This window comes from Crocodylus siamensis, chromosome 7, assembly GCF_052110815.1.
Source record: "Crocodylus siamensis isolate JL-2025a chromosome 7, ASM5211081v1, whole genome shotgun sequence".
Taxonomy (NCBI): domain Eukaryota; kingdom Metazoa; phylum Chordata; order Crocodylia; family Crocodylidae; genus Crocodylus; species Crocodylus siamensis.
This window is the reverse complement of record NC_143401.1, coordinates 74,100,068-74,112,494: the sequence shown is the minus strand read 5'-3', so window position 1 is coordinate 74,112,494 and position 12,427 is coordinate 74,100,068.

Sequence of the window (12,427 nt, the reverse complement as noted above, 5' to 3'; positions counted from 1 at the left end):
ATGTTTAGAGGCAGGAGAGGACATGATGCGATAAGGAGAGCTGATGAGAAGCAAGGTAGATTTTAGCTCTGTCTGATTCATGCTCACTGGTGTGGGGCTAAGGGCCCTGTGTCAGTGGCATAGCTTAGAGTAGACTGCAGCTCGGCATTACATTAAAGCTCAGGCTGACACAGAACATAAGGAGAAAGAACCAACTCACTGATGCTGTGAGTCACTTGAAGCGGAGTTCAGAAACAAAACAGTTTGCCCATAATTTGTAATTAGGTGTGGGCATTTCTGCTGTAAACCCCTCCTCAAAAAACAAACAGAGGGTTTTTTTGCAAACTCTCATCTCCGCATTCTTATTAACGGATGACTTGACAAAAATCCAATCAAAATCCAGTCATGAAAAAGGTGGAAAAGAGGCCTGAATTTGACTGTAGATATTTCCTAATACATTTGCCTAAATTCAAAAGGGACCTTTACGTTTCCAACAAATATGGTTTTTACCTATACCTGTATATTGCATCTTTAACACTTTCAGTTACTCCCCCATTTACATCCAAACTGTCTTATAATTCCTTGTTTCAATGTTCTGATGCAATCAACTTGTAACATATTATTTAACATTACTTAAATGGGCAATCCACAAGGGAATTTCAGACCAGACCAGATCAGTCCCTCGTTTTGTTGGAAACACTTGGTGTTATAAAGGATTCAGGGCACATCTGCAAGTTCTTGTGTACACGATTTGGCACTTCTTTTGTGAGGTACTAGAAAAAGGTGCATTTGCCTATTTTAATGAGCATAGCAAAAGAACTTTTTTTTGTGTTTCTTTAATTTACATTAAAATACATTAAAGCACAAATGTAGACTTACCCACACTCTCTTGTTTAGATATAGCAATTCAGCAGTGTAAAATTGTGGGATCATCTGCATGAACAGCAACAGGGAAATTACAAAACACTTTTCACAGATGAGCCTATGAACTTCAGTTCATCAACCTACTGGATACAAAAAAGCATGGACTAAATACAGAGATTGGATTTAGGACACATTAAAACCTGTCCAACATCTGACTCCCCAAGTACCTCTCCACTATTTACCAGCTATATTCATTCTCTATATGAGTTCTGTGGTGGAATATTTATTGAAATAAATGGTAGGATTTCATGAATAGCAGGTAGCAGCTGCAGGATTTCTGGCATTCTGGCTAGCTTTCCTTGTTGTATGTTGTGTAAAGTTCCTCCATGTCATAACATTATACATTAATGCTGGCCTATGTCCATCTTTCCCTTATTTCACATTGGTACATAAAATGCTGAAGACCAAAATCATCTATTTTGTTATAGTAGGCTAGGATGCTCAATGTAGGTTTGAAAACTGCTTAATAAAGTTAAATGTTGTCAAATTGGCTGTGTCCAATGAACTGGCTGAAGCAGCCTTTATGATGATAATTTCTTTTGAAGACATGGAGGAAAAACGAAGGACTCCTCACCCTCAGAAGACTGAGATAGACAATATATGGAGGAAGCAATCACAATTCAGAAGGATCTTGACAGATCGGAAATTTGGACTAAAGCTAACAGGATGAAGTTCAATATTGACAAATACAAGGTGCTACACCTTGGGAGGAATAAATCAAAAACACAAATATAAAATGGGTGACAACTGACTTGATGACAGCACTGTGGAAAAGGACTTGGGAGTCTTGGTAAATCACAGACTCAATATGATTCTGCAATGTGATGCAGCCACAGAAAAGCCAAATGCAGTTTTGGGATGCCTCAGTAGAAACATTAGGGACAAGACATGGGAGGTAATAACACCTCTCTACTTGGCACTCATTAGGCCTCATCTGGAGCACTATGTGCAGTTCTGGGCTTCGCATTTTTACAAGTATGTGAAGAAGTTAGAGAGGATCCAGAGGAGGGAAAGAAAGATGATAAAGGGCTTGTAAGTGAGTCATACGAGGAGAGGTTGAATGAGCTAGGTGCAGAAAAACTTGCAGAAAAAAGCACTTGCAGAAAAAGCACTTAAGAGGGGACATGATAGCAGTCTGCAAATAATTTAAGAGCTGCCATCAAGAAGAGGGAAAGCACCTTTTCTCCCATGCTGTAGAGAAGAGGATGCAGGCCAATGAACTAAAGCTGCAGCAAAGTAAGTTTAGATTGAAAAAAATGTCTTCACCATGAGAACAGTGAAACCTCACTATGAGAATAGACTGCCTAGGGAAGTTGTGGACTTACTATGACTGGAGGTGTTCAAGAAGAGGTTGGACAGCCACTGGTCAGGGCTGATATAGGCATAACTATGCCTATGTTCTGCTGTGGGTATTTCCCATTCTTCTGGGCTTTGCTGGTTGCCTTCAGCCCCTCCTTTCTGCTACATGTGTTTGGGTGTTTTTAGGGCTTCCTCAGAGGCACTGGGTGTTGGCTATAGCCAAGGCAGGGAACTTTGACTGGGGTATGCCAATGATCCTGCTGGAACTAAAGCCAGAGCCTCCTGGCTGGAGCCTGTTTGGCTTTGGGTCAGCTCAATTGCCACATGGAGTCAGGAAGGAATTTCCCCCAGTCAGATTGGAATAGACTGTGGGAGGTTTTGCCTTCTTCTGTAATAGGGGGCATGGCACTCTACCTGCAATCCCTTGAGCATATATTAACAACATTTCATAGAAGCAGGTTATCTGTGGCAGGCTACGGTGTTAGGTCTGTTTTGTGTCAGGGTTGATGGTAGTCTTGTGTAGAGTTTAGATTATGTTTTGTATAGGATGGTTTGGATAGGGATGATCCTGCCTCAGGCAGAGGACTGGATCACATTACCTCTGGAATTCCTTTCCAGATTTACTTCTCTACAATTCTATGATATGTTTAATCTAGCTTAAAAAAAAAAAAATCAAAGGTGGACCAGTTAGCCAAACTTCAGATAGAAAAGAAATTAAAACAAATAAGATATCCATAAACACAAAGAAGAAAACAAGGCAATAATTGACAGCTAACATGAACTTGTCAAGAACAAGTTATGCCAAACCAGCCTCATCTAACTTCCTTCTATAACAGGCCTTATAGATAGAAAAGAAAATAATATATTTGGATTTCAGTGAAGATTTTGATGCTGTCTCATGTGACTGTCTGTTGGCATTAGGAAAATAGGGTGTAGGATGTGCTACTTTAAGATACATACACAACTGTTTGAAAATGATTGAAAGAGCAACTGTTATCAGCTCACTCTCAAAATGGAAAATCTATATCAAATGTGGCTCTACACAGGTGTAACTATGAAAATATTTTAATTAATAACTTGGATGAGGGAGTAGAAGGGACACTTATTAAATCTGTGGATGATACCAAGCTTGGGGTGGCTTCAAGAACTTTGAAGGACAGGATTGGAATTGAAAATGATCTTGACAAGTTGGAGCAATGGGCTGAAAAAAATAGAATGAACTTCAATTAGGGCAAGTAAAAAGTAATGCCCTTAGGTAGTAGAAATCAGCTGCACGAAAACAGTGGGAATGACTAGCTACTAGACAAAAGTTTGATGGTCAAGGATTTGGGGTTTATAGCAGATCACCAGGTAAAGAGGAGTCAACAACATTGATGATGTTGCAAATAGCTACCATTGGCTGCATCTACACATTCATTAATTTGCCATATTTATTGTGCATTAAATTTAGTAATTGGTTAACTAAGTACTTAAATCAATGTGCAGTAACTCATGCTACTGAGCAGTAGCACTGGTATATGGGTTTTTAATGATGCTTACTGCACAGTAGCAAATACTACAGTGCACTTGCATATTAGCTTGATTTTTTTCTGGGCACACTACTGCACAATGTTATTAGGCTACTGCAGACATCTCTTGTACATGTGCCCACTGTGATGATAAATATAAACAAGCAAGAGTATATTATGAAGTAATAATTACATCCTTCTCAGCACTGGTAAGGTCTCAGCTCAAGTAGTGTATCCAGTTTTGGGCATAGAATTTCAAGAAATATGTTGACCAGTTAGAAAGAAGCCAAAAGATATCAACAAAAATGTTCAAGCATCTAGAAAACATGTACTACAAGGAAACAGTGAAAGAACAGAATTTATTTAGTACAGAAAAAGAAGACTGAAGGGGAGACAATATGTATGAAAAGAGGAAGGTTATACATTTTTCTCCTTTTCTACTTTGTATAGGACTTAAAGTTAGAACAGGGACTATATAGGAAGCACCTTCTAACTAGAATAATAGATTACCTAGGGATATGTGGAATCTTCTTCACTAGAGGTTTTAAGAGCATGCTAGCAAATAGCTGTCAGGAATGGTTTAGGAAGTGGTAAAGTCTTGGGGCCAGAAGGACTTCTATCTCTATTTGCTATGTATCTATCCTAAAACAATAGTTGTGGCATACTGTGTATGTGGTTGAACTCTACCATGATTCAGAACTAGCATTCCTTCATGTTATATTTGCCATGCAAAAACCCCAGATACCTCTACAGACATGTAATCCTGCTTTACTGTACTGGTTCTAGTCTTGGCTGAATGAAAACTCTAAAATGGTAAAGCAAAAAAAAAAAACCAAAAACCAAACACACACAAAGAGAGAGAGAGAAAGAGAGAGAGTTCACCAGCAAAAGTCAACAGTAAGATGTTTTTCAAACATACAGATTTCACATGGGTCTTTCTCATACTAGTTGGAGGATTGCTAAGGGGAATGGAAATCATTAATGTCCTCTTACCAGTGTTTGGGGTTCTCCTGGAATTTTGGGAGATTTCTGAGTTTTAAATTATGTTTTATATGAAACCTATTTTTACATACTGCAGATTGATTGGTTCTTATTCAATGTTTTTATTTAGGTAGATAATGGGAAAGGGCATAGTTGCCTTTTTCCTCATACATTCCTAAGGGGTTGGCTAAAGGACAAAGGGTTGTTGACAGGACATATAGAAACTCAAAGTTTTCTAGTGCACTAATGGCTTTTCATTCAGTGAAAAATATCATGGGAGTGACTAACCACATTCCTAATTAAAAGCTCTTTTTCATAATGCACATCTGGTACAAGATACATGAAGTCAATTGATGGCAATCCTTTCAGGTTGTTGTTCGCACATGCTTGAAAATTGGCATGCTGAAAGGCTGAAAGGACAGGTTAAAAGTCATGGGTAATTAGGGACCTATTTAATTCATGATTTTGCAGATTTCCTGGAAACCATTAAATCAGGCATTGTCTGTGAATTCGTGGGAAAAAAAAAACCCTACTAAAAATAAAATGCTGGCTCCCCAGTGAGAGCCAATGATCCTAATGGCTGCCATAGACCAGCCCTGCAGCCTGTTGTGGGGAGGGAGGGAGAGGGGAAGCAGCTGTTGCAAAGGGGAGCAGCCAAGCCACCTCCCCTGCCCGTTGCTGCTGATAGGCTGCGAGTATTGTCCATCATGCAACCCTGCCCCTCTTGGCCAATCAACAGCCAGGGGCAGGGCTGCACAATGGACAGCCTTCTCAGCCAACCAGTGGTAGAGGCAGGGGCCATAAGGGCCCCTTGGCCAAGCAGCGGTGATGGGAGGCTCACTGCAAAAAAGGCCATGAAATAGGCTCTGCACACCACAAGCTGCCAGTGAAAATCCTTTTTGTTCACCACGACTTAGGTAGATCCCTAGTAATCAGACTGTGGCTCAAGTGCAGGGACACTAACATAATGTATATTCTTCCCCAACTCTAAATAGTTTGATAAGTGTGGCAGAAAGGATGCAATGTATTGGAAATTATAGTACAGAGCATTTCTTTACTAACCAAACTTCATGTTTACTATCAGAGAGATCAGCTGGTCAGTAGTTACAGTTCAGTGTATTTCTCACCCCCTAGTACTTTAAAATTGCCTGCATGTTGTTTTTATTCCTTACTTTCAGTATCATCCAAAGGACATCAGCAATGATGACTCTGACGAACACTGCCAGAAGAATAAGAGTGCATCTTCCACCTATCTTGGCAGTTCAGTACACTGGGTCTTGCATTCCTGTTTTCAGTGTTGTGCCAAACTGCTCATAAAACACTGCCTCATCTAATAGTTTAGAAATATTTCTGGCCGGGTGTGAAATGATAAAAGCAGTGTCAGCTTTCCTGATACTCTTGGTAAAGCAATATGATTTCCAATTCATTAGAATTCGTTTTCAGCTGTATTACTCTGACAAGACTATACCCACCAGCTAATATCTTGCATACATAGCCTGAGCAGCCTTGTGAAATTGTTTTAGGTAATCTTATGTGTATGTTGTGAACTTAACTTTTCCTGTGCATGTGTGTATTTGCCCTTCCATAGGACAGCAACTCTGACACTGTATTTATTTCATTAGGGTAGTTGTGCCTAAGAACAAGCTACTGGAGCAAAGATACAGAAATTGGATGCATGTTGTACTCCTTTCTGAATGGATTGCAGTATCTTTATGTGTTGTTACAGGTGGATAAACCAGTTGAGTGCAAACATGCCTCTTCAACAGCTGCAATTCTTACAAAGGCACTTGAATTTCATAAGTAGGATATAACACCACCAGGGACTGCCTTGTGCCAGCTTCTGGCAGCTGTTACACTGAGAGCAAAAAAAATAATCATCATTTATAGGTTGGTTCACCGAGCACAAAGCAACCCAAATTGCTTGGACTGTATTTCTTGAGTATGTGAGTTTTGCTTTGATTTTTAAAGCCATTATGCCATTTAGAGCAGTTATAGTCCTTTTCAGCACAACTGTTGTAAGAAAAATGTGAAGGTCTGATTGTGTATGAGTGACTATTGTGTTATATGCTGTCATGCATACAAGAACATAACATTTCATTTTTCCTTTCCTCCACACTTGCTAAATTAGTGATCTAACATGAGGTTCAGATTTATCCAGTGAAAAGGCAACAAGATCCTCATTTTACAATCATGAAAATTAAATAGCTCTCATAATAACACAAAGACAACACATCTGTGTATGTGGTAAGTCTGTAGTTGTATGCATATATTTGTAACCCAGGTACACCCAAGGGTGTGCCCTATTCTCAGTTGAATGGGATGAGTAGGCAGGAGGGAATGCTGTAAGAGTGATGCCAGAATTTCAAACAGATCCCTCTTTTCTCTATAGAATTAGCCCAAGCCCAAAGTTCTTAACTATATACAATCTATTAACTTATAATATGCATAAACCTAAATATCATATACATATATTTACAGTGAACACTAACCAAGCTCACACCCTAAATAACACTATTTACAACACCACAATACAACATATCAATTACAAAATATATGGCACAAACATAAATAATCTTAATATCATCTATTCCTTAATATAGTCCCTGACCCATGGCAAGAGATAGTCCTCCTTCCAATGGGGTCCCTTGAGGGGTGTCCAGGAAGCACCAGGGGTCCCTCCCTTTAGGGCCTTGACTGGGGGGGGGGGGGCTGCTCACCCAGCCCCTTCTCTGGGTTTGCCTGCCCCAAATGTTTCGCAGTTTCATAGTTGGTAGGGTCAGAAGGGACCTAAGCAGGTCATCAAGTCCAACCCCCTGCCATGGGCAGGAAAGGATGCTGGGGTCAAACAACCCTGGCTAGGTGATGGTCTAGCCTCCTTTTGAAGATCCCCATGGTAAGGGTGAGGACCACTTCCCTAGGAAGTTGGTTCCAGCTCCCAGCCACCCTGACTGTGAAGTAGTGCCTCTTGATGTCTAGCCTGAATCTACTCTCAGTCAGCTTATGGCCCTAATTCCTTGTAACTCCCTGTAGTGCATGGGGGAACAGGGATTCTTCCATTGCCTGCTGGTCCCCCTTGACAAGCTTGTAGGTGGCCACCAGATCAACTCTCAACCTTCTTCTGTGCAGGCTGAAAAGGTTCAGGTCCTGTAGTCTCTCCTCATAGGGCCTACCCTGTTGCCCCTGATTATGTGAGTAGCCCTCCACTGGACCCTCTTGATGCTATGCATATCCCTCCTGAAGTGCGGCACCCAGAACTGGATGCAGTACTCCAACTGCAGCCTGACCAATGTCACATAGAGGAGGAGGATCACCTCCTTGGACCTGCTTGTGATGCATCTAGGGATGCATGACAAGGTGTGGTTAGCCTTACTGACCACATCCCCACATTGGCAGCCCATGTTCATCTTGGAATCAATAATGACTCCAAGATCTTTTTCTGCCTCTGTGCTGATGAGAAGGGAGTCCCCAGCCGGTAGGTATGCTGCTGGTTATTCCTCCCTAGGTGCAATACCTTGCACTTGTCCATATTGAAACCCATCCTATTCTCATCTGCCCACCCCTGTAACCTGTCAGATCTAGTTGTAGCCTGTCCCTTCCTTCTAGCGTGCTCACTCCTCCCCACATCTTAGTGTCATCTACGAACTTGAACAAGGTGCTTTTCACCCCCTAATCCAAGTTGCCAATGAGGATGTTGAACAGTGGAGGCCTTAAGCTCCCCCTGGGCCTATAATGACTCACTTTCCCTCAGGTGGTGGTAGTCTGGGCACAGCTCAATGGGGTCTCCTCTGCTGGAGTACCTCTTCAGGCCTCTCTCATGCTTCTGGGTTCTTCCCCACCCTGTGGCCCACTCTGGGCACCGAGGACTCAGTTCCTCTTAGCTGCTGCACCACTGCTGCTGGCTCCTGGCCAACCATCCTCATGCCAGGTGGCTAACCCAAGCAGCCTTCACTGCTCCCTGATTCCCAAGGCTCGGGCCTGTGTGCCACCCTGCGTACCATGGGACTTGGCTGCTTGCTGGGAGATGAGGCCTGAGCCACCTCACTGCAGCCTCAAGGCCTTTGCCCCATGCACTGCCCTACGCACTGTGTGGCCTGCTAGCCCTGCTGGGGTTGCAGGCTTGAGCTGCCGCTTGTGGATCCCAAAGCTTAGGCTCTGTGCACCGAACTGTGATGGGCCTGAACAGTCTCACACCACTCCCAGGGTTGGGTCTCCGTGCACCATTCCTGTGCACCATCAACAGCCTGAGCAGCCTCGCATCACTCCCAAGGCTGCTTCCCCAGTGGCAGCTTCAGGATCCTTGGGCCTATTGCCTGCTGGGAGAGAGCTCCCCAGCTTTCCTTGGCTCCGCTCTTCTTGAGTCCCATGCAACATCTGTTCTCGTGCTGGGCACGCAGCTCTTTTTATACACTCCAGGGCTCCACCCCTGAAGTCTTCTAGACCTGACAGTTTACAGTCTTCAATCAGGTCCAGGAGAGCTCTTCTCCCCCTCCCCTCCTGCTGCCTCGTGATTGGTGGATGGGCTCCACCAATCAAAACAGCAGGATCTCAAGGCTGGGACTCAACCCAAACTCTGAAAAATGAGTCTGTTACATATTTATTTGCTCTATCTGCTTTTTAGTTTTGATAATGTGTGTATCTATATATCTATATCTATATATATATATACACATATATGTATCTAAGGAAGCAAAAGACATATTAAATAACCTGTTTATCATTGCTAAAAAAGGGACATGCTTTTTGGCTTCCATTAGTGCAGTCTTCTTGACCACTGCCTGAGATCACTTGTCTTTTGTGCATAAACAATTCTTTATAGGATACTAAGGAGAATAGACACCTGACTTGGCCCCTGCTCCTCTAGTTCATGCACAGAAAAGCTACTATAATGCAGAGGTGTGCTGCCTGCATTTTCTTCTTCTACTAAGTTACTGAACACAAAAGAATAAAATACTTGGACTTTTCTAATTTATTTCAATAATGTGATTTTAATTTCAGGAGTTGTTCTGATACCTTAAAATGTGCCTTGAAAAATGCAAGGATTCTAATTTTGTTGTTATTTAGCAGTAACTGTAATTTGAATGACCAGTTATTGCCAGCAATGCTCACTTGATTGCATTCTACTGCAGTAAAACCACTGCTGTTTCTTTTTAGTTCTCTCTTTCTGACTGTTTCAGTCTTTGACAGCTACAGAATTACATCTGAGAGAAGCTATGAGTCAGCATACGGGAGGACACTGATTCGGAGTCAAAGATGTCAATAGATGATGCCTCCTCTTGCCCACTGAACAGATGCTGCTAATAAAAATTACCCCCCTGGTTTATGGGGAGTGCTTCTTGAACTGCAGTTGTATATGCTACATGCTAGTGAGAGGGGGGAAAAATTCAAAGCCTTTGTTTCTGGAATGAATGTAGAATTGGAAGTGGGAATTGAGTACCTATGATTGCTCTTGCAAGTGACGAAGAGAAATGTAGAATTAAGCAGTAAGCATCTTGGAACTGATTAATTCTGTTCAGTCAAATCATGTATTCAGTGATTTCCTGATTGTTTGCAAATCATTTCCGAAGTAGGCCTAGCATTTGTGAATGTATTCAGTATTTGAAAACATGTACAAAGCTTTTCAGATAAACATATCCAGTCCTTTCAAGTTCTTATATGGCATTGTTTATGCTCTATGACTGGATAACTCAAAATATCTGGAAAGTAATGAATGGCAAATAGTTAATATGAAAACAGTGCATGTTCATTTTATGAAAATCCTTCAGTCACTCAAAAGCTGTGAAGTAATGAAGAGCATAATATCACAAGAGCAGTAGATCAGATTTGAACTATACATTTGAGTTTCTCTACTTTATGGTGCTTGCTCAGCATAAGATTGTAAGAATACAGTGGAGAAACTGTCCTACCAACATAATATTTCCATTTATGAATGCTATTATACTAGAAGTTTTGTAAGGAAAAAAAAATCACCTGCACATTAAAATGCTAGGCCAGAATGTAGCCTTTTCCTCACTTCTTATCCACTAGACTTGAACAGCTAACTCCCAGTGAAGACAAAGAAAGAAAATTGAGAGCTTGTTTATAAGGAAGATATGATAAAGAGCATAACAAACAACTATTCCCTTTCACAGTGTTGCAATAGCTCAAATAAATCCCTTTACTAGACTCAGCATAATTTGTTAAATCACATAAAATTTCTTTCCTACTGGAGATAAAGCATAACAGAATGCACCCATCCCTTAAGCCCAATTTCTCCCTTACGGTCTTACTCTGCTCCCCCTCTTCTTTTAATATACCCAGCAGCCGGGCATGATATGTTACAGGACCCAGCTGAATGTGCACCACACCCCTACTATGGACCCTTTGAACCATTTTAAAAGGAGAACATTTCCAAAGGGCAGCAGCAGTCACATTCTAATTGTTATGTATGATTGAGCAGAAAACAATGTTAATGTAGCAAAACCTCCTGCAACAGTAACACAGCTTCATCCAGGTTTAAAGTTGGAAAGGTTTTTCTGCATTTGACTCATTCTCAGCTTGTTCACATATTTCATTAGGACACAGCAGCTGCTGCCCTTTGGAAACTTCCTCTTTTGAAATGATTCCAAGTATATGTATGTCCACACTGCCTGCCTTCATGTGTGCAGTAATATATAGAGGTGGAGCCAGGGTGCCAGGTGAATCCAAAGCCCAATCATCAGGGACCTCAGTGAAACACATTTTGTTCTCCATCTGTTCTAAAACATAAGCTTCCTTAATGCTTACTGAGATCACTGTTTTGATGGACATCGTAATGTTGGTATATTTACTGCCTTTCTGATTTAGTTATTATCCTTGTTGAATATAACTTCAGGGTTGCAACCAATGAGGAAATGAGAGAGGAACAGAGCATTTACAACCCCCTGCCCCCTGCCTTAGCACCTGGTATGCTCATTCCAAGTGGAACTGTCACTTGAGAGTAGTGGCACCACAGAAATGGTTGTCTTGCATATGTTACCAAAAATTACAAATAGAAGCACTTGAGTGGGAAAACAGATAGCATACAGTTTAAACATACACAGAAAGGAGCAACTAAAGTAGAGATCTTCCAGCTTGAGCATATTCTAGACATGTCACTGAGAAACTGCACTGTAGTAACATACACCACAATATCTGCAAGGTGAGCTAGGTTAATATACACCCATCTCAGTACATTTTTATTAAAAATGGAATCCAGTAAGAACAGTACAGTATTAGCACTACTACATATTTTATATTACAGTACCCTTGAAAATGTTTAATGAGGCTATTCAGTTCCCTTTGTGAAAGATTCTAGCTGGGAAATGTAAAGAAAAATTAATTTCCACCAAAGGTGGTTCTTAATTTTTTTTGGAGGTCACTGTATGTGTAGATGTAATATGAACTACTTATTTCATTTAATGTGGGGGTTAGACAAAAGGGAGTGTGGCTATAAATAAAATACCTGGATTAATTTGGCAATAACTATTATTCACAACGGCAGCTAATCTTTTTTTGAGAAATATAATCTAGTTCTTTGCTACCACCAGGTAGTTACCTTGTGTGACAGACCATGAGGTATTTCCATGTTACCTACATTCATCATGTTGGTAATGTTGAGTGACTCAGTTCACATGTGATACTAGCACACAGAGGAAGAAAGGAAGATGAGGAAAATTGTGGGTCCCTTACTGAATGGGGGAGACAACTAGTGACAGGGGATGTGGAAAAGCTTGAAATGC